At 40.8% G+C, this 22,930-nt stretch overlaps 1 protein-coding gene across 1 annotated transcript in view; it reads right to left on the bottom strand.

The window, feature by feature from the left end:
* LOC311260425 (atrial natriuretic peptide receptor 1-like) overlaps positions 1-22,930 on the bottom strand; it is a 68,946-nt gene that overhangs the window by 41,070 nt on the left and 4,946 nt on the right. The gene's annotated exons all lie outside the window — the stretch shown is intronic.

The raw sequence follows: 22,930 nt of genomic DNA, 5'->3' as shown, positions 1-22,930 counted from the left end.
AGAAGATAAGAAATCCTACGTTATTCACAACACATGTTAATTTCTTCATCTTAGTCTTTATATTTTTGCTTGTGAATAATGTTTGTGCCTCTGATTTTATCTCGATTCGGGGATCACATGTACTTTGTGAGGAGGTGAAGCTTCTTATAGTCTGTTGAATCACAGATATGAACCCCGCTGCCGCAGCTTCTGCATTCGCTGTGTTTTGCGTGTACTGTACAGGTATATATACTACATTAACTGCCTTTACATGGAGCCTAATATTCAGATTATAATCAGTTTAAAAGCCCAAACAGAATAAAAACTCTGAATTTAAACATCTTAATCAGGATAAACAGGACCAAACTACAAGGTTTTTTAAAGCCGTAGTTTAAAGCTTTTCACAAACCGATCAATATAAAAACTGTTTACCGATGTAAACAATATCACCTTTTAAATGAATAATTCATGATCATAATAATATTTTTAAGGAAAAGAGACTTTTATTCTGCATCTTTCTACAAGCTCTGTACATGTATTATTTAACCATCCTCTGAGCACCAATATCAGACGCAACATCACCAACAATCAGCTCTCATTTTAAATCTAATGTCAATCAAACTGAGCTAAAATAAACCGCTGAGTACGAACGTTTATATAAAAGACCTTAAAAAAGAGATCTTTGCAAATCTGAGTTGAAAAGAAATTCAACTTCTCAGAAGTTTCCTTTGTTGCCTCAAACTCTGGACTCACACTGCGACTCAGAGCAGCAGGACGAGGTTATCAACATGTCACCTCTTCAATCGGACTTAAAAATAAAGATCCAATTAGGAGCAAACGTTGCTGTCGCTGCTTTAATTTCCTGTTTGTTCTCCTCAGTGTGTTTGAGAACAGATGTTGTTGATCTGGAGTACAGCAAGAAAAGAAAACCGTAATCAATAAGACGACAGCGAGCAGCCGAGGGCCGCCCACTGTGACTCAGACAGCTGGAGGCAAGACGAGCCGCCACCGCCACCGCCACCGCCACCGCCACCACTGCTGATCACTGGCTGACTCATCTGTTAGAGGGAACATCAATGGGATCATCACAGACCAGTGTGTGTGTGTGTGTGTGTGTGTGTGTGTGTGTGTTGTGAATGGCCTCTCTAACAGGTCTGCAGTTACACTGAGAAAAAATCCATGAAGCCTCTGAGTGAAGATCCTTCAGACAAAATCAATCGAGTTTATCGGTAAAAACAGGACGCGACACTTTCATTCATCTCTGGTTCAGCAGCTGTTCTGCTTCGACTGAAACACGTCCTCTTTGTTTTTGTTTATTTCAGGGTGCAAAACTAACTTTTTATAAACCCATTGGGATTTTTTTTGGCTGGTGAATGAAGCAAATCTCCCAGCTCTGTTTTACAGATATTTAATTAACTGACAGACTCTCTGCTCGCTGGTTCCCGGGATGCTGAGAGTCCAGAGTTTCTTCCTGACTCTTCTGTCAGGAGTCTCAGGAAGTCTCTGGAGGCGTGATGACATTCCTCCGGCCTGCCGTTCCTGTCCCAGCGCCTCTATTGTTTCAGCTTTAATAACCTCTGAGCAGGAAGCGAACGGTGAAACCACAGAAACCTCGCAGGGCTAAAAGCTTTCTTCTGATTGATACGAGGCTCAAGAATCCATCGCTGCCGCCGCCGAGGCGAGTTTACAGTCTGCTGAAACTGAATCTTGTGTGTGTGTGTGTGTGTGTGTGTGTGTGTGTGTGTGTGTGTGTGTGTTTTATATCATACACACACACACACATACACCTTATTCCTGCTGTTTCTACCTATTCCCTTTAATACCTTTATTACTCGCTTTAACTATTTTCACGTTTTGTTTTATACTCTATTTCAAAAAATTAAAACGAGTCCACTCGTAGGACCGGAGTGAAATTAAACCTCTTGAATCTTATTATCATTTATAAGTGAACGTGTGAATCTGATGTTTGATTGATATGTTTTCTTTGTTTGGAGTAGAGATGCAAATATAAAGTAATTTTTTTTAATCGAAAGTCGACTGCCTTAACAATCAATTATTGATTAATCATTAATAACTTGTGAAATATGTTGAACATTTTTCCTTTAGCAAATTGTTTTCAGCGTCGGCTACATTAGGAGTTAAAAGAACAGATAAAGAAATTAAGTCAAAATAATGACTTAATTTTAATGCCAGAGCTTCTGTCTGTCACTGTTCAACAACTGGCAACGAAATCCAATCAACAAAACACTGAAGTGCCTAAATGGCTAAAATGTGACATCAGTCTCACATCAGTGTTTTGTGTTTTATTTGGATATATTTGAAAAGAAAGCATCTGTAATCTGTTATTGTTAAATACTTTTTGATGTATTCGTGCCCGTCTCTGATTGTCTCCTAAGACATTTTTAATCCGTTAAATTTTAACAGTGATTAATCGATTAATCATTAAAATCCCTGGTCTGTAGCAGTTTGTTTGTCCTCTCGTTATTTGTGGTCACAGCTGATAAACTGATAAATGTGCTGTCGATTGACTGTCTGATGATGTAACAGGATGAGACATCAGGTCGCTGCTGCGTCAGGTTGACTCAGTACCAAAGGTCAGAGTGCAGACACGACCCTCAAACCAGGAAGAGCAAAGTCCTGCAGGAGGAGCCCGGATCACGGCGGACCGGCCCTGACCCCTGACCCCGGCACACTTCCTGTCTGCTGCAGACGTGTTGAGATGAAAGCAGACCAGCTTCCACTTCCCAGCTACAGTATGACAGCCGTGAAGATGAAAGGATTTTGTTCAGAGCTGCACAGGATGGAGCGGCAGAAACACCTGGAGCCCGAACATCACTTTTAATATCATCCACAGTCAGGAAAAGCTTAAAAACTTAAAGAATAACGTCTAAAGTTTGTCTCCGACTGCAGTTTCTCTCAATAATCCTGAGATCTGACGTCTTCGTATCCACTTTGTCATTTAAAAAATATCAAAGAATTAAGCAGCTTCCAGCTTTCACACTTTAGGGGTGAAGGAGAAGAAAAGCAAAGGTCGGACAGGAAGTAGGATGTGAGGAAAAGTAATTATCTGCTTAATCTCCTTTTTGTGCCATGTTCGTCTTCACTCTGCCGTCTGAAGACTTAACACTGTGCTTAAGGTGGAAAATACTCAAGATGTCAAAGTGTTTCTGGTCCAACATAAACAAACATCATTCATAAAGGAAACATGACCGTGAGGAGCGTTTTTAAAAAAATATACAATGTTTATAGAAATTAAATCGATGATGCTGTGACCCTTTAAACAAAATCTAATGCGAATCAGAATCATTTAAAAAGTCCTTTTATCTCACAGAAGTCCTGCTCATGTGAACTTTGAGGTTTGAAGACTGCAGACGTCACATTGTGACTGCAGGCGGAGGAAACGCTCGCTGCTTCGTCTCTCCAAAGTAAAGGTCAGGAGAAGCCGCTGCCTCTAACCTTCTACGCTCTTCTACTTGTGTGTTGTTGATAGAAACTACCTTTTTGAAGCTCTAACGAGATGCTGTGATCTTTCCTGGCTCACTACGGCTCTCCTCTGCTTTAATGCTGGAAGCAAACAGCACTCTGCTCTTTGCATTGATTTGAAGGAGGGAAAATAAAAGTCCAGTGTTATTAAAGCCGCACAGCGAAATGTCAAATGCTTCCGTCTGAGAAGTATTGATTCAAAATCTCTGTCAGAGGTTCACACACACACACACACACACACACACACACACACACACACACACACACACACACACACACACACACACACACACACACACTATGAATGAGGAACCCTTCCCTCCACCACAAACCACATGACGGTGCAGGCAGACAGCAGCAGACGGGAGGCTGAGCTGGGAAAAGTTTGGCAAAATGGACAAATGTGAAGCTGAGCCGAGCATTAGGAGTCAGTGGAGAGACGTGAACAGATGTGTGCAGATGTTCTAGTTGTTGAACTGAGGCAACGTGAGAGCAGAGCAAAGAAATATGCACTTATCTCAAACTACAGTTCAACAGCGTACAGAAACAAGAGACCCGCGGCCAGATGTATAAATCATGTGCATGTCTTTTTTGTTCTACACATTAAAGGCAGCTGTGAGGTGAAAATGTGCGAACCTCACACACACTTCAGACCAGGTGAGTCAGACATGAAATATAAGACGAGATGTAATCAGAGTCTTTTCAGGCAAGTCTTGCCGCTCGGCAGCCATCTTGGAACCTAATTATCTTATCTAATTAGTTTACTGACCGACGAGCGCCTGACGTTGACGTGTCGTAGATTCGGCAGGTAGCCTTCAATCACAGATTGAACGATCGATGTTTCTCTTTAATAATATTATTGACACTTTTGGTCGTTGGACCAGATGTCAATCAAACATTAAGTATCCTCCTCTCCCCGTTTGCTACCGCTGAGCAGGTCATCATCGGTTTTAAAGACTATCAGCCAAGATACATGAGATTACAAGATTACATGAGCATTTGCTTTGTACTCTGACTTAAAGTACGATTTAAAGATTGCAAAAAGAGAAGACAAGAGCAAACGATCTATGTACGAAAGACGTGCAGAAATAACCTGCTGTGGATAAATATATTTCTCCATGTGGACGCTCAAACTGACCCATCACCTCATTCAAGCCTGATCCTCTTCTATCTCAGCGAGAAGCTGGACTCCACCTCTGGAGGAGACACGCGTCTGAGAGCTTTGGACCTGCGTCAGGTCATTGTGTCGGCAGGAACTTCTACAGAACGGACACACTCGATAATGGGCTGTTTACAAAACAGGAAGTGGCGATGACGCTCCCCTGCTGACACAGCTGGATCGAAGCCATTAGAGGTCAGGCCAGAACACAGACCTCAGATACAGATGCATACATATAACATCAGTGCAACAGAGAGATCCACTGAGACATTAAATCACTGACTGACTGGCTGACGGAGCTGTGGGACATTTGGAAATAACCACATCTGATGTTTTCAGGGAGATTTGAGTTTAACTCTTTGAACTCTGCAACAGAAACAGTATTTGTGCTTATCATGATGTAATTTCTTTAATTCAAATGCTTAATTTCCCTGTAAAAACCTGAGCTAAAAGATCATGTAAGTCAATAAACTAAATTTACTAAATAAAAACATAAAGCTTTTTACATGTAGAAACAATGAACAAAATATTTCTTAGCACTTCACAACTTAATTGAACGATGTAATAATGTAAGTTTTGTACACGTACAGCACGTATAGCATGATTAGGTGAAAGACAACAGTCTGAGCTTCCTGCTGTACACAGGATGAATTCTCTAGCTATTACAGATTTTATTTTAGGCAACGTTTCCTGTGAGCATTTTGGGGCAATCCTCTGGTGCCACTGCTTGTTTTTCCACCGTACTTGCATTGTGTGATGACGTGATCACATAGTGAAACAAGATTAGGTCTTAGGAGTCTTAGCTTCCTGTTGTTCCTGTTTTCTTTCTCTCATATGAAGTCTTAATGTTGTTGTTACAGAGGAAATAATATCTTTAAATGGGCTGATTGTTTGTGTGCGTCATCATTACGGCTCTCCATACATGCCTGACACAGCTAATTGGTTCTGATTGCTGTCGTCAGTGAAATCTGCATCCTTAACGTTCCCGTGCCGGTTCTCTCTCGGGCTCTTTAAATAGATCCATGTGTGAGAGGAAGAGAAAGCCTGTCAGCTTCTTTATTAAGTGTTGAGCCTTTCAATTAGACTTTCTTTCACTCGCTCCTCGTCTTCCTCTTCCTTCACTCGGCCTAATCAGAGGAGAACAGAGTCGACAGTGAAGAGACGACCCACTGAGCTGGAACGCAGCGCCGCGTCCGTCACCACCAGCTCAATATCATGATCAGACTGTAGCTCATCATTAAAGCAGGGAGGAACGGCGTGTCTCTGTGTACTGTATAGATATTTGTGTATAATTACATATTAGCTGTTTAAATGTCAGTTTTATCAAGTAAAACACACTTATTGTTGCTTAAACATGCATAAATGGAAGTGAAACATTTGAAGCTTAGTCTCTGATTTGGCTCTTCATTATCACATATTTCTGCACAGACAGTAGTGGAACAAGTACTCGATACTGAAGTGTAGAGATACTCTATTACAAGTAAAACTCATGCATTCAAATTTAGAGTGTGTTTTTAAGTGATGAAGCATAAAAGGACTCAAACTCAGCTTCATTCTGCAACCTCAGTGTTTTAAAATGATAAATAAATTTACTTTGAATCAGAAGTAAAAGTAGAAGGAACCGGCATCAAAATATACATCAAAGTACTTACTTTGCAAAATGGCCCACAAAACCATCAAAAGGACAGCACTCAGTAGAGCGCCTACCTTCGCCAAAGCCCACCAGTCCCCTTTAGTTCAATCAAGCTTAATCCAATGTCAAATAAAAAAACCTTAAAATCTCTTAGATCGAGATTTTTTTTTCTTTTATCGAAGTGTTCTCACTCACAGATGCCAGCCAGCTCAATAGAGTCGTGTATGGATGACATATTTTTGTAGCTAACCCTGAAGTTACCAACAAACAAACAGACTCAGGAGAAAACAAAACCTCCTTGATGGAGGTAAAAACTACTACTTTATTTCTACTTCAGGAGGACGCCAGTGTTACAACAAGTCTGGCGAGCTGACGGCAGACAGACCAACACCCGGCTGAGAGCTAGTGAGGCAGAAACAACCTCTCAACAGTCTCACCTCAGGAGGTTCACGCCCTTCATGATCTCACCTTCAGGAAGCTTCACCTCCTGCTCAACGAGCTGCTGTTTCTACAATTACAGCAGGAAGAGAGTTTCCCTTTTACCTCCATGTTTGGTTTCCTCTCAGCTGATTCTCCTTCGACCCACTCAGAGCTCAAAAAACACACGATGACCATCAACACCATTAACACAGTTCCAGCACGACCCAAGAAAATCAAATTACTACAACAAACTAAAGGAAGTTCCTGCGTTTACTCACAGGATTTTCTGCTGTCGGTCCTTAAAGTCTCTGAGAATAGAGTGTACATAGTCTTTATTTTTATTTTTATTAACAGTAGTATTTTATTCTATATTTCTATTTTTCTACTGCGTATTTGATTTGCTTTCATCTTGTTTAAATTTTCTTATCCTTCACTCAATCTGTGAGCTGCTATAACACGTGAATTTCCCTGGTGAGGAATCAACAAAGTCTCATCTCATCTTAAAAGGGCCGATAGTTGTGATTTTTTCCTCCCGCTATCTTCTGTCTCAGACACAAAGTGTGTGCAGTGATACTGTCTCAGGTGGACTGTTGGACAGCGCTGCTTCCTCTTGGAGTCTGAACCAGCTACATTCTGACTTTGACTGTGTTTGATGTACTCTACTGTCACGGTAAGTCACTGGTCATCACAGTCTGCTGCTGTAGTTCATACACATCGTGTGTTAAGACACAGAAAACTACCTAATATAGACACAATTGTTCAGCAGAGTTGTTGAGTTTTAGTTCATTAAAAATGTACTCTGGATATTCAACGCAGCAGCGTTCATTCCTTTTCTTTATTCGGTCATGTTATGAAACGTTGAAGCAGCAGCCTGAACTCTGCAGTCATGTTCATTAAACGTGCACAAGTTCACCTGCCACAAACACCTGACACTCCCGCAGTCAGGCGGCTGAGAGTTTTAATCCAAACCAGATGTTTTTCAAACACTAACCAAGTGGTTTTTGTGCCTTAACCCAACCAGAGCATAAACACAGCGTTGTGACGAGAGAGAAATAGAAAATTCAACCTCAACGAAGTAAAGTTGCAACATAAAGAAACGTTCAGTTTTAATTTAGCTGTGGTTTTACAGCCGAGGTGCACGCTAACAATTTTAGCTCAGCAGCTACAGTGAAGATTTCATCTCTTCCGATCAGTCTGTGATCTCGAGGCTTGTGCAGACTTGGATTACACCAGACGAGCTGTATGGAGACATTTTATGTTTTTTTAGTAGTTTTTCACAACTACAGTCGTTTAGGAGAATGCTGCAACACTGTTGTGATCCAGAAGTGTTTTGTGGACTATAGAAAATGAGTTTTTGGGTGAAGTTTTCCTTCAGGTGTTTTCAAACTTCTGAACTGTAAAGTATGTCTATAAAGAGAATTAGAAGTTGCCACCAATACGTTGTTCAGGTCTACAGAGATCAGTCGCAGCATATTTAATCATATGGATGTTATAGAAACCTCCTGTCAGTGTTCAGGATGCTGTAAGGGCCCAGAGGGCTGAGCTGCAGTTAAAGAGAAGCAGATGAGGTTTGGAGGACTTTATAATGCAGGTTGATCAGAAGTCCGTCACCGAGTCCATTTGGCTCCTCGCCCGGGGGGGGCAGAGGTTTCTTGTCGGGGGATGTAATTGGCTGAGGCTTAAGCTGCAGGGGACAGAAAATGAAGTCGCTCTGACACAACAGCGTGTTGTCATCTGCTGAACGCTCCCTCCAGAGTCCCACAGGGCCCTCCTGCTGAGGTGGATCGTGACCCACCAGAACAACAGCTCTGCAGCCTCCACCGCTCCACCTCTGGCCTCATTTCTGCTTCAGATCACACACGATCCGTCCAGCCCAGCCACACGGACACCAAACAGGAATCACATTTACAAACTGACTTGTTCCTCAAAGGTTTTTGTGTGAGACTACGGCACAAGTTGTAGAATGTAGATCTTTTCCTTGCCTGTGAAAATGAGCACTTTCTGATCTGATACGTATCGAGGAGGATGTTTGTCAGAGACTTCCAGTACTGTTAAATATGAATATTACAAAATGAGTCTGATCTGCTTCCTTTAACATTTGGTTTGGTGCAAAACAACTTAATGTAAATCAGTCAGGAAGTTTCAGGTTGAAGAAAATACTCCAAACTGCACTTTTAGTGTTTAAATGATGAGTGCTGATGCTAAAAGTCTAATATCTAATAAACCCGAACACAAGCTAGTTTTGGACCGTGGTACCTGCCAGTGTAAGATAAGTGTAAATCCATAAGTGCACCGTGGTGAAGCAGCAGCCTGACAGTTTATCAGCCTGAGTCCAGGCGTGCTGGTGTGTATCTGCAGCCTGCAGGCCTCAGCAACAGCTGGGCAGCTGCAAAATTCAACTGTCTTACTCAATACATTCACATCTGATCGGCTCCAGTCCAGCGTGCCTCTCTTTGCTTTTACAGAACAGGACAGAACGAACTACATCTCCTGTTGTTTGTAGCATTTATTTATACTGTTAACTATTACATACTGCAGTATTAGTCAGTATCATCCAGTGTTGTATAAAGAACCCAAAGCCATACAAAAAGTACACGAGCAAGTCTTACAATATCTGATATTTAATGTACTAAAGTATCAAAGGTAAAATCAAATGATACATATATTTGCTGCATGTAATATGAAAAGTAACTAGTAACTAAAGTTATTTAATGTGATGAGTAAAAAGTGCAATATTTGCTTCCAAAATGTAGTAAAGTGGAATTATAATGCAGCAGAAAAAGGGAATACTCAAGCAAAGTACCTCAAAACTGTACTTGATATAGAGATGTAAGATATGTGGCTAGTAATACACTACTCACTACAGTGTAGATTATATCAGTGATGCAATGTAACTAAGTACATTTACTCAAGTACTGTAATTTAGTACAATTTTGAGGTACTTGTACTTGAGTATTTTTCAATTTTCTGCTACTTTACATTTCCACTTTACTTAATTTTGGAGGTTCAAATTGTATTTTTACTCCACTACGTTTATTTGATAACTTTAGTTACCTGTTACTTTGCGGATTACATTCTGCATCAGAGCCAAAGTAGCACATTTTTTATTGACACCTTTTTTATAATGATTTATTTTATTAGCGATCAGATTGAAAAAACATTGATTCAGATAATTAAAAAATATGCTGAATATCGATGAATACTGATAATTATACAAACCACAGTATACAATATATACACGCAAATATGTGTATCAATTTACTTTTACACACTGAAGTACAAATTACTTTTGATACTTAAGTACAGATAATATCAGATGGGTTGAAACTAATATTTTGACACGATATCTTTTACTTAAATATGACTTTTGGGTACTTTTTACAATACTGCTGACAGCAAATCTATTTGTGAATGTAAATACAGTTATTTATTCTTAATTACTCATAAGTCTTTAGGTCTTCTCTAAAACACAGACCGCCCTGACTGAGGAACAACACTGATCAGGACTTATGAAGCTGTTTATAATTAGTCGATGATCGCTGCCTCATTGACGACTCTGTGTTTTTAATGTACTCAAAGTCATCGTCCGTGTGAACACAGACCCTCCAGTCTGCACCCACTGAACTGTTGTGCTGGTGTTTTCAGCCCTCGGTCCAGTTTGATATCTCCGCTCTCACTGCAGCCCTCGTGTCTCTGCGCCTGATGAAACCAGCCGTCTTCTCCCGGCTCCTCGGCTCTGAGATTCCAGCATATTAATCTTTAACTACTGCCAGATGGACAGGAACGGAGGCGAGGAAGAGGGAAAGAGGGCTGAAGCACGGCCTTGTGGGTAGATTTGTTCAGGATGATTGACTGCCCGCTTCGCCGCCACGACGACAGGAGATGAGGCGGTGACATCACACGGTTCCCCCGTGCAGGGAGCCAGGAGCCGCAGAGTGTGATGTCAGCCGATGTTTCTCAAAACTCAATTTACACCAAAGATTTTGGAAACGACCTCGCCAGGATTGTAGAAGTACGGAGGTCACAGATCTAAGAGCTGAGTGTTTATTCAGCCAACAGGTCGGTACACTTCCTGTCAGTTTGATCACTTGACAAGGTTCTTCATGGGGCTGGACTTCAAGCCTGTCCTGAGTCTGTGCAGACTTTAGTATGAAAATATCTACGTCATGATTTAACCCCAGAAACTTTTTTATAGAGCCAGAGTGCTCTATAAATAAATATGTTATTATTATTATTATTACTCTGTCCGCAGCCGTGGTTTAGACCTTCTACGGCCAAAAGGCTCCCACAGAAAAGGGGACACACACAGGAATCGATGTCGTACCATAAATAAAATACTTGTGTTGTGAAAGTAAACATCATTACATAAGACGGTTTGCCTTTAAAACAGATTTCGTAATGTCTTTCAGCATTTGATCCTCTGAGAAATTAAAATATTAAATCCCAGAGAATAACACTTGAATTTTTGTATAAAACAACAAATCCATTTTCCACCAGTAAAGGTTAAATTAATTTTCCTTTCATTGTTTGATTATGCTGTAATTTACAGACTGGATGCTGTGCGTCTCAGCTCGCTGTGCGTCTGAGATCTCACACAGTATAATGATTAAATATGAAAGTCACTTTATCTTAATGATCTCTTTGTCAGCTCGTTGACGGCATGTGATGTAATCAAGATATTTTTCCTTCAGGGCTGAAAGGACCAAAAAAAAAACGCACTGTGATGATTTGATAAATTTGCTTTTCTGTCTGATGATTAGTCCAGAGGCGTCGCCCGCTCTCTTTGTTCCTGCCGTGACTTAATGCCTCCATCAGTGCATCAACAAAAGTGTCTTTATCAGTGATCATTATATTCTTAGTTTGCTGCCGTGATCATCACAGATTACAGCTGCTGAGGAGAGTAAACACGTAACTATGACAACAGTGGGAGTCAATGTATTCAGTCCAACTACAACATCTGTGCAATTTACTGTTCATTTAGACGTTAAAAATAAATGAGGGCTGTGGTCTTCCCCCTACGGTTGAAAATATTAAAGGAACAGTTCACCAAAAGATCTAAATCCAGTCATCATCTCCTCCCTCCATGCTGATGGAAAGTCAGGCTCAGTCATCATCTCCTCCTGATGATATAAAGTCAGGCTCAGTCATCATCTCCTGATGATATAAAGTCAGGTGAAGTCTCGTAGTCCACAGAACATTTCTGGAGCTTCACAGTAAAACAGAGTTGCAGCATTCTGCTAAACAACTGAAGCAGCTGGAGACTTGATTTAAATTATAAAATGGCTCCATATAGGTTGTAAAAGCCTCCTGACCCTGAACTGATTTGAAAAGATGTTATTTACACTCTTTCCACCAGTGCCTACATTGGTATTTTTGCTTATCATGATGTAATTTGTCTTCAAATACTTCATATCCATGAAATCTGTACAACCTAAGATAAAAGATTATGTAAGCCAATACGATACGTTACATTACGACACGACACGATACAAAATACTACATTAATCCTCCAGGGAGTGTCACCTTACATATAAGACAACAACCAGTAGGACAATAAAAAAGACATACACATCTAAAGGCAGTACAAAATAAATTAAGAGCACAGCTCATACCATAAATATAATGATAAAATAAACAAATAAGAATTATAAAAGTATTGAAATCATTTCATCAATCAATAGAAAACATAAAACTCCAACGGAAGATGAAAGTCTTAGCTTCTGCTGCAAAAAGAATGAATGCTCTGGCTATTGTGATTTATATATGTGAATATATATTTTCATTTTAAATCGATTTAAACAGGAAGAAAACAATAATCTCCCGCTAGGAAGCTGGAAGGTCTGTTTTCATACGATTAAAGCAGAAATCTTTACTGTAGCTGCTAAGCTAAAAGCGTGCACCCCGTCTAAAGTTGGTGAACAAGCTCGACCATGTGTGAAGGGTGTAAATAACGTCTTTTCAAATAAATTTGGGATATTGGGGCTTCTGGAGACTTGGATTACACTGGACAAGGTCTCCAGCTACTTCAGTTGTTTAGGAAAATGCTGCGACGCTGCCGAGCTGTGAAGCTCCAGAAATGTTTATGTGGACTAAAAGCTTCAGCAGGTTCCTTTTTACACAAACAAGATATTTTCATGATAAAATGGCTTCCTATCACATAGAGACACACCTGTCCAGAGTAAAACCAGAGCTCCCAGTGTCTGTGCTACCAACAGCAGGCTGCTGGATAACAAACTTGTTTGAAAAAACAGTTTCAGGGCTGGAAACTGAATCTGCATGACATCACTCACAGGGACGCATGGTGGCTGAAATGAGTCATGCCTGGCATCAAAGTGGCCTCCTGAAAAAAGCACCTAGCGTGAAGACAAACACTTGAAGGAGCTGAGAAAAGGTTCAGACTGAAAAGATATCCACTCACTTCTTTCCACATGTTTAGCTGCAATCTCTGTTTTATAAAAGTGTCTGTGGAGGAGGAATCAGAGGACCTTTGTGTTCATTTTCACGGCTCACCTGGAGAATAATTACAAATGTTAACGAGACGAGAACGTTTCAATTTCACTTCAGCTCTCGATATAAACATTTCCTCATGTTTTTCTCATCATTATTATTTGATTAGGAGACAGGGCTGAGACTGGAAGAATTAAATTACAACACCAAAGTACCTGAAGTGATCAGAGCTGGCATTATTAGCAAGCTCACAAACTAAAAACAGCTTTCATGAGTTATAAATGACTGCAATCCAAGCTAAACGCATGCAAATTGATACATGTACTGTGTGAAAACAGCAATGAGAACAACAGCTTCTGACCTTTTCGATCGTAAAATAAGTTTAGGCTCTAAATCTTCTGGCTGCTCAACTATTACTGACGACACAAAAAGAAGCTTTTCTCTCAGCTACAGATTGTGATCAATAGTCTACTCTCTTCCATGTTGATTGTTTGGTGATCAAGGGTAAAAACACATCCTGAACCCGCTCTGTTAACACACGCTGGTGCCAGGAAACTCACTGAAATACACTCATCCACGTTACTGGAGCTGCATCAGATGTTCCTGAAACCGTCTGGATCCGAACCAACGTGGCCTATTAGGACGGAGAGCAGAGCGCCAGCACCGGGACAGTGATGGATAGATTTTCGGCTGCGCTGAGGCCAACACATTATGCAGCGTTTTAGCAGCAGCAGATAAACCCGGAGAGGCTGCCAAGCTGCTGGCTTTGGGTCTATTTGTGTTAGATTCAGTGTGATAGGAAAGCAGACATACGGCAGAGAGCGGACTGACATGATGAGGGAGTATGAATGAATGAATGAATGAATGAATGACTCCATTTCAACCCAAAAATTAAAACAACATAATAAAAAAAAAAAAAAAAAAAAGTAACAGTGTCCGAATAGGAGGTGGTAGAAGTAAAACTTGCATGTTTCTCACTTTTCTTCTTCTAACTCAACAAATAAACACTGAAAACATGAGACAGCAACACATCGAGTGTTAATGAGGCAGGAAGTAAACAGCCTCGTAAACAAGCATCCAACTCTTGTGTTTTGGACTGTTGGTTGGACAAAAGAAACAATCTGAAGAAGATCTGGAGAGCATTTGCTGCTGTTTTGTTCAATATCACTGTCTGAATAATCAATAAAACATTCAACGTCATCACTTTGATCTTTTGGTAACTTATGATGAGGATTGTTTTAGTTATTTTAGAGAGTTCATCTTTGGCCACTTGGGGCAGAAGACACGCTGAGAGACGCACAGTGGTATTATAAACTATTTAAGCTGTTGTGCCTGACGTGTCAGCCTCGTCACACATCCTGTCAGCTGGTCGCTTGCTGCTAAATGAAAGCTTTCATTACATTCAGTCGCACTTAATGAGAACCAGCAGTTAACTTTAGCTAAAAATGCTTCAGTGCCCTCGTGGTCTCCAGTGAGCTGTTACATACTCATTCAGCTATCCGCTCGCTCTTAATTAGCGCCTGTTAGCTGTGAAAAGCTAACTTAACTGCAACTTGGCTTCAGCTAATGAGGGCAGAGCTGATTAGTTTGAGAAGCAGAGCAGAGGGGAAGCAGTCCAGTGAAAGATTAACCACTTCCAGTCTCCGGAGGAACACAAGCACTCTGGAATCTCTAATTAGTTTCTCTTGTGGAGGTTCAGAGCGAATACTTGCTCTCTCAACACGTGGTCGTCTCTCTTTCCACGAGAGCAATCAACCGCCGAACGGTCACGACGTCTCTCTCGCCCTCTTGTCGTAATTGGCCGGGCTGTTATTTACCGTGAAAGGCGGTGGGAGGTGACAGGCCAGAGTTCTCAATCACCTGGAGGGCTGTTCAATCACAGAGAGTGGGCTCTGATTCCTCCACTCAACGGAAAGTTTGAATTACTGCCTCTGAGTTTTATGCACCACGCAGTTACACAATGAACGGTCTCCAGCTATAGCACAGGTTGCCAGATTCAGTCTGTGAGCTCAGATTTCTCTCTATAGCCAAAATGGTACCAAAACTGGCAACCTCACTTCAAAAAGCTGCACGTAATCACCACACAACGCTGTTGTTTTACAGGTCCAGCACACCATCTCCACTCAAACATACAGAAGCTGATAATGATTACAGCTATTACTAAATTTGATTTCCAACTTTAAAATCAGAATCAGTCTCGGACTGTCCTCTGGACTCCACTGAGGAGGTGGGTGAGAGGAGGATGTTAGCCAAGCTGACGTCTACTATGGACAACCCCTCTCACCCCCTACATGAGACTGTGGGGGCCCTAAGCAGCTCCTTCAGTAACAGACTGCTCCACCCGCGGTGCAAAACAGAACGCTACCGCAGGTCGTTCATCCCGTCTGCAGTCAGACTGTACAACACCACAAACTCCTAACGTAGCACCATAAGCACCTTAACACCACCGTATCTTGCACTATTACCACTTCTACCTCCACCATTCTGTGTAATTACTGTGTGCAATAATACCTTGTTAATACCTTTTATTTTTTATTTTTCCTACACATTTATATTTTCTGTCTCTTATTTAAATCCTTTTTAGTATTTTAAGTCTACTTGTTTTATGTCCCCTGTACGTATTGGATGTCTGTTCTACCTGCTGCTGTAACGAGTAAATTTCCCGGATGTGGGATAAATACAAGTCTAAAGTCTAAAGTCTAAAGTAAAAGTCTAAAGTCTGAATTCTAACTTTATACTCAGAACTCAAATACATTTTTCAGATTTGGTCCAAATCATCTTCCATAAAAAACATGTTTTTAATCAATGGTATATGTGAAACTATTTCTTTGACATCTCCTTTGATGCAGCAGGCAGAGCACTGACAACATGAACGGACTGAATCCGAACCTGCTGACTCACTGTGGAGGCCATTAGAGGATACTAATGTCCCACAGAGTGTTTACTTAACCTTATTTTAACTGCTTCACATATATAACATGTGCTTTCTGGAATTACTCAGTATCAGATACAGCTGACAATGATGCTGCTGAAAACACACCAACTGAAATATTTGTTTAGTTTTATAATAAAACACCTTGTTTTTGCAAAATAATGAACATCTGTTGTTGGTTGATTCCCTCCAGTTATTTATGAAGAAAATTAAATAAAGGGAGAAATGTTGTCAGCATTCACCTTTCTGCATATAATGCTGAGAAGGTGTGTGTGTGTGTGTGTGTGTGCATGTTTTTCCTCCAGTCTGTTCTCAGTGTGTCTGGAACATATGGCTTTGCATTAATGAGACACAAAGCGGTCTGAATATGGATCAGGGAGTCTGTCGGGCTGGAAAAAACAACTCCAGGACTTTTCAATACTGTCCGCCCCTGCTGTTAAAGATATAATATGTAACAGTTCTCATTCTAAAATGTCTGTTTCCTCAAGGTAACGGTGAGACGATCTGAGGAAAACTTACAAACATTACCTCGTCTGTGAACGTTTGTGTCTGAGTCACGTCAGAGCTGTTCAAGTTATCTGATAAAGATTCCTGGATTTTTTCATATCACAGTATACGTCACAAGAAAACCTAAAAATCCCAGTGCCAGTCTTTCCGATATGGTGCAGCCCCACGTGACACCAGAAATGTTAAAAAGTCTACCCTTCAAAATAAAAGTCTTGGCAAATCCACATAGGTTTTTACGAGGATTTCTTTATATATTAAATATTGACCCTCTCACACTCAGATAATGTTCACCATCTAAGTGCAGCATGTTAGCAAGCTAAGATTTGCAGATACGGGCTACTATATGTGTTATGCTAACAATAAGCAACACACACAAAGTACAAAGTATTTGGTATAATTATTAGACAATTTAAATTTTAAACTTGACGGTGGCACTAACGTAGGATTCGTCCTCTGGGGACCTGGTAGATCAACACTGTCACAGGTTTAAGATGATGTTTATTTGACCAGTTTCAGTGTTGGAAGATTACTGAGAAATCGCATCTGCTTCCAGAAAACACCAGGAAAAGCTTAATGATAAAACTTGCTAATGAAGTCCACTGATGACTAACTACAACCATTGCACCTAAACTGATAATAGCAGGAAAAACCCTGGTTTCAATTGTACTGCATTGTCTCCACAACTACAGACGTACAGAGACAACGGTGGGTCAAAGTTTAACAAGGAAGTAGCTGTAAAAATACTACACTACTGCAGTGCAGATGCTTTTATATTCATGTCTTGAAATGAGAAGCAGTCAGTCTACGTCTGATCAGAGGAGACATTAACCCACAGAGTTAATAAGTCGCACGAAGAGTAGTTATACACCATTTTTTAGTTACTCTGCACAAAGATGATCAGCTGACTGGTGCCGGAGGAAACTCCAACAGCGTCAGAGATGTTGGGTTCATTTTCTTCTTTTATTTCTATCCTTTACTGATTTCTTTGGGAAGAGAGTTTACTCTGGATACATGTGAGAAACTGAACTTTGTAACTTTGAGGTACTTTTTATTGAACTCAGAAATGAATATGTGAGTGAATATTTTCTGAACTAGCCTAAGAAAGTCACGCTGTTGTTGTGAAATACCCTGTGCACAAGTTGGCAGGATGATTTGCATGATCAAAATTAAAAGCTCAAATCAATTGATTTTCAATCTAGAAACAATATCGTCCATATTGCCCTTAAAAATGTAAAATTAATTATATACAAAAATTGTCCACAACCCTAACCCTTTGTTCATACTTTGTAATGTGTCACAGTTTATAGAGTCATGCTACATGATTCATATTAGGGAGGCACGATATGGATTTTTTCAACCGATAATTGCTTCTCACAGCCGATACCGATAATAATTTCACATTTATGTATTTTAAAATAAGTTTATAACCTTTAGTTTATGCACCCCTGAGGGTAAAAAGGCTCAGATGTAGCAGGCAAAGATGGCTGATTTATTATTCATAGCACTAATAAGATTTATTGTGTTAAAGTCATAGACTTTTTCTCTCCTCCGCGAACACTTGCTGAACACGTATTGCAAGTTACAATTGCGTTGTCTTCCTCTGAACTTGAAAAACAAGGCACACTCCATGTGTGGCTCTTGTCTACATTGCGTGGCTCTACACAGGTGCAGCAGCTCTACGCCATGAACGCAACAACCGCATTGTTGTTCTTCTTCTGTGTTTATTGGCTGCTGGTAACTTTATAAAGGTGCATACCGCCACATGCTGTGTGTAAATGCTGCACTTCTTAAGTCAACTAAAGCAATTTGGCTTTGTATTATCAGTTTGATTTATCGGCTGTAATTTCGTTATCTGCTGATAACCGATAATGTTAATTTTCCATTTTATTTCTGCTCACTGCTTCTGGAGTACAACTACTGGGAGTCTGTGATATAGTGAATGAGTGAATGAGAGTGATCTCAGATGCAGCTTTAATCGGATCTATTTGCACAAACCTCCTCATCTTTTTACTTATTGATTTTTCCAAAACAGAAACAGAGTCCTAATCTACTGTTGTTCTCTGTCTAAGCAGCTTTGAGAGTCACTACATGTTTGATTTAGGAGACAAAAGGCAGAGACACAAGGTAAAATTAGCCTGAGTGTGTTTGGCAGGAAATACCTACAGATCTGATAGGCCGCCTGTAGTTTCCATATAAGGCGGCAGGTTCCTGACCTCTGTTAATGAATGCCCTGTCGGGAGGATTAATGCCTCTGTGGGAACCAGAGAAACTCTCTGCTGTGTTTGTTTGTGCTCTCGGTCGGTTTACACTTTGATACACCTCCGCAGATAGAGGAAGCAGCGGCCTGTGTGCTGGATTTATGACCAGAACAGAACCTCAGCACACTCACAACATTCATTTCATTACTGAACCTCCGTCCAGGAGAGCTGGAAGCAGCGAGGCGCTGCTTTGCTTTTTCTCAAAGTCAAATGGCCCTTAATAAATAATTTCTCACATGCTTTAACCTTGTTTGAATTCCTCTGATTTCCTTTGGTTAAATATCAACTCATTACACGCTACAAAGCACATTATTTTGAATTCCACAAATTGTGATCCAACATCGTTTTTTTTTTTTTCTTTACTACAGTTAGCTTTTATTTGCATTTTCAGTTTGGAGTGATTTCAGTGGGAAGGTTCAGGTAAAGTGTGTGAGATGGACTGCTGGTAACGCCGGAGCATCGAGGGAACGAGGGAGCTGAGCCGGAAGGTGAAGTTTCCGATTTACCAGTCGATCTACGTTCCAACACTCACCTTCGGTCATGAGCTTTGGGTAGTGACGAGAAGAATAAGATCACGGACACATGAAGCCGAAATGAGCTTCGGCCGTAGGGTGACCGGCCTGAGCTTGGGCACCTTTCTTCGTTGGTTTTCCAGCTAGGAGGAAAGTCTGGGGCAGACCCAGACCTAGCTGGAGGCTTTACATATCTCCTCTGGCCTGGGAACACCTCGGGATCCCCCAGGAGAAGCTGGAAGTTGCTGGAGAGGCTTAGCCAGCTGCCACCACGACTGATCAGCGGTCAAGAAACAATTCAAGACAAAGTTTTGAACATTTTTAGGGCTGCAAAATTATGATTTCTTTCATTATCAGCTCATCTGCGATGCTTTTATGGTTCCATCGATTAATTGTTGGTCTGTAAAATATTTTTTTAAAAAGTGAAAATATTTTCCTGAAGCCAAAGGTGAGGCCAGTAAACATCCTGACTATAACTCAATAGATATCCAGTTTCAACATCCAAACATGCTCTGTGGCATGAATGAAGATGCTGAGCCGGCCTAGCTGAGTCTGAGGAAATGAACTTAAAACTTTTATGATGTTTCCAGTCAGGATGTTTTCTATTGCTCCTCTGTAAAAGCTGACGAGAACTCGTCACAGGAATTTAATCCTGTTGAGTTTCCTTAGGTAGAGCCTTGTGTCAACCCTCTGTACATTAATGTTGAAAGGTTTGATTTTGTGTCTGTTTGTGAGAGAAAGCTGTTGTTGCCCTTTGTTTTTTGCATTGTGTTTTTGTCTCTTAATGAAATAAAAACACGTTGCTCCTGAGCACCTTCACCATTCTGGAAATCTGCTGCATCACTCACTGATGCAGACTTTCCACTGTGTCCTCAGGGCAGAGCCATTTACAGCACCGAGCTGATGTCTGGCCTGTGGACGCATCGATTCAGCTCATATTTCTGGCTGCTGCTGCTGCAGTGATGAAGCCCTGAGGCAAAGATCAGGAGCTAATGTCGGGGTTAACTAGCTGTGCTGCCCGGCTCGCTCACAGGGCGAACAAGGCACAAATCACACGGGAGAGATGGCCGAGCGATAGGCAGAAACCATGACGAGCAGACAGTTTGTATAACTGTGTTCACACAAGCTTCAGTCTGCAGCTGAATCAACAAGAAAACATTCAACACACACTGCTGTGCGTTGCTTACAGTCATGACTGGATTATTGTGTGTGTGTGTGTGTGTGTGTGTGTGTGAGTGTGTGAGAGAGAGAGAGAGAGAGAGAGAGAGATTATAATGTGCAAAAAACAAGATAAGAAGCTGGTACATTTATGACGTATATGGATGCAGTAAGATGAGATAAAGAGTGCCAGGCTGTGTGATCTGAGCTGTATTGGATCAGTGAGAACTTTAAATCTCGTAAACGTCAGCTTTTCAGGAACTGAACAACCTCTTTACAACTTGTACCGTGACAATCATGTGTTTGTCCACTGCTTTCCAGAAATATCAGACATGTGACTCAAGTCATTTGGTCCAAGTCGTCTTTTCTTGGGTAAATCAAGTGAAGTCAAGTTAAGTCGAGTCCATAGTTACTCCGAGTCAAGTCCCTGCAGTCTAACCTGCCTCATCTGGTCTCCATGAAGAGAAAGGACAAGGTGAAGGTACCGGTCCAATAATGATGTTACTGGCCTTTTTATCTAAACTGTTCAGAAGTATGACGATTTTTACATATCATTTTTTAATATCCAGTGATATGATATGGTGACATTAACAAAATGACACTCGTCATGGTGACATTAATAAAATGATGGTCGTCATGGTGACATTAATACAGTGACACTTGTCAGTCACATTAATGAGCAGCGGCAGTCGTCATGGTTATTGGGTCTCTGTAGCTAGAATGCATAAATTAAAGTAACTTACAGGTTACAGGTTTGTTTTCTTAAGGATTTACAGGTGTCACCCAGAGGAAGCTTTTTACATCAGTTATAAAAAAAACAACAACATCAGTTACAAGCTTTTATGGTGCATAAGGAACTTCATGGGTGCCAAGTTGTGAAATTTAAGTTGAAATTCAAAGTATTGCTTTGAAAAAAATATAAAGTATTTACAATAAAGGAAGCGACACTGAAGACGAACCCCTTTCTAAAGTGCAACATATTAATCTATGGAACCGAGCGTGCTTTCTGTCCTTCATATCAGCGTGTTCATCCGTGATAAGCATCACAAGCTGTAATTATAAGAGTTTATTAGACGCACGGCGCTGCTGCACTTTGACCACTCGTCTCCTGCTGAGCTCCCGTTCCGTCACTCTGCAGTTTGCTCTGTGGTCTTATGTCTTATACGTTATGTGTCATTTCTATCTGAGCTGAGAATAGTTCCTGCAGCTTTGACTCTGCAGGGAAGAACTGAAGAGAAACGGAAATTTGATTTGTAGCCAAACAAATAATAATAATTATAAAACAAAACTTTTCTTTAGTTGTTAGTTTGATCAATTCAAGAAGAAAGGGCAGTCAGAGGACGCTGTCCTGCTTTTTACTCTCCTACCTAAAGAAATAGTTTCCTTCCGGTGTCGAATTACTAAACCTTGAAAAGCTGAGATGAGAGGAACAAGTTGATTCCATTTATAGGCACAAACACACACGTCAATAACAAGCTTGAGACAGGATTGTTCAATAAAGAAGGACCACAAACATCCTGGAAACAAGTACAGTGAAGAGCTCTCACCTGGATCTTATGATTAAAACAGGTAACACTGAAGGGGGAAATAGCTTGTATAGTATTCATACATCATTATTAAAGACAGCTTTAAACTGGTCATATTAGGAAATCATATGAAGAAGCACTAAACTCAAACAAGAACTTTATATGAAGAAGCTTTTCTTTGATCAATCAGAGCACCAATCAGCTGTCTCGGTATCACTGGCTCGTTGATGCATCATCCATGCAGCTTTATGAACTGTTTTGCTGACATTATACGGATCAATCAATAATAAAAACAAAAGCTAGTCGCAGCCCCACAAACATCACACTCACACAACATGTTAGAGAGCTCGACACAAATATAATTTTGGACCTGTCTGGACACACTGAAGCCCAACTGAGCCCAGCGAGCACATATCGTTTTCAAAAAAATTATTGCACGTGATTCATAAGAGACCTGAGAAGAGTCAGACATGGTGCAAACTGACCTGAGGATAATTAGACCTGAGCCAAAACATAGACGAACAGACGCAGACAGAGAGAGAACAGCAGCAGCAGGACGCTCCATCAATTAACCAGCAGCTGCGGTTGAAATGAGCAGCAGCACAAGTCAGCTTGGTAGCTGAGCGATTAAGAAACCATTCACACGAACCACAACACCCCAGTTTCATTTTGGGATCTTTGTGGCATCTCATCTCACCCCACGTTTCCATCAACTTCTGCCGTCACTAGCTTACTGTGACACTCATGGAAATTAATTCTACCTGTGCTTTTCCTGCTATAACAAGTGAAAATGTCTGCTGGTAAAAAGGATACACACAGACCTGAGACCTGCAGCGATACAGCAAAACCCTGCCAGACCTGAAATGATTGAAAATGTAGCCGTGTGTCCATCATAGTTACTTTCCCCAGAGACTAG

The sequence above is a fragment of the Pagrus pagrus genome (assembly GCF_965226575.1).
Source record: "Pagrus pagrus genome assembly, chromosome: 7".
Taxonomy (NCBI): Eukaryota; Metazoa; Chordata; class Actinopteri; order Spariformes; family Sparidae; genus Pagrus; species Pagrus pagrus.
The sequence above is the reverse complement of the archived record's forward strand: the minus strand, read 5'-3'. Positions and strand labels throughout refer to the sequence as shown.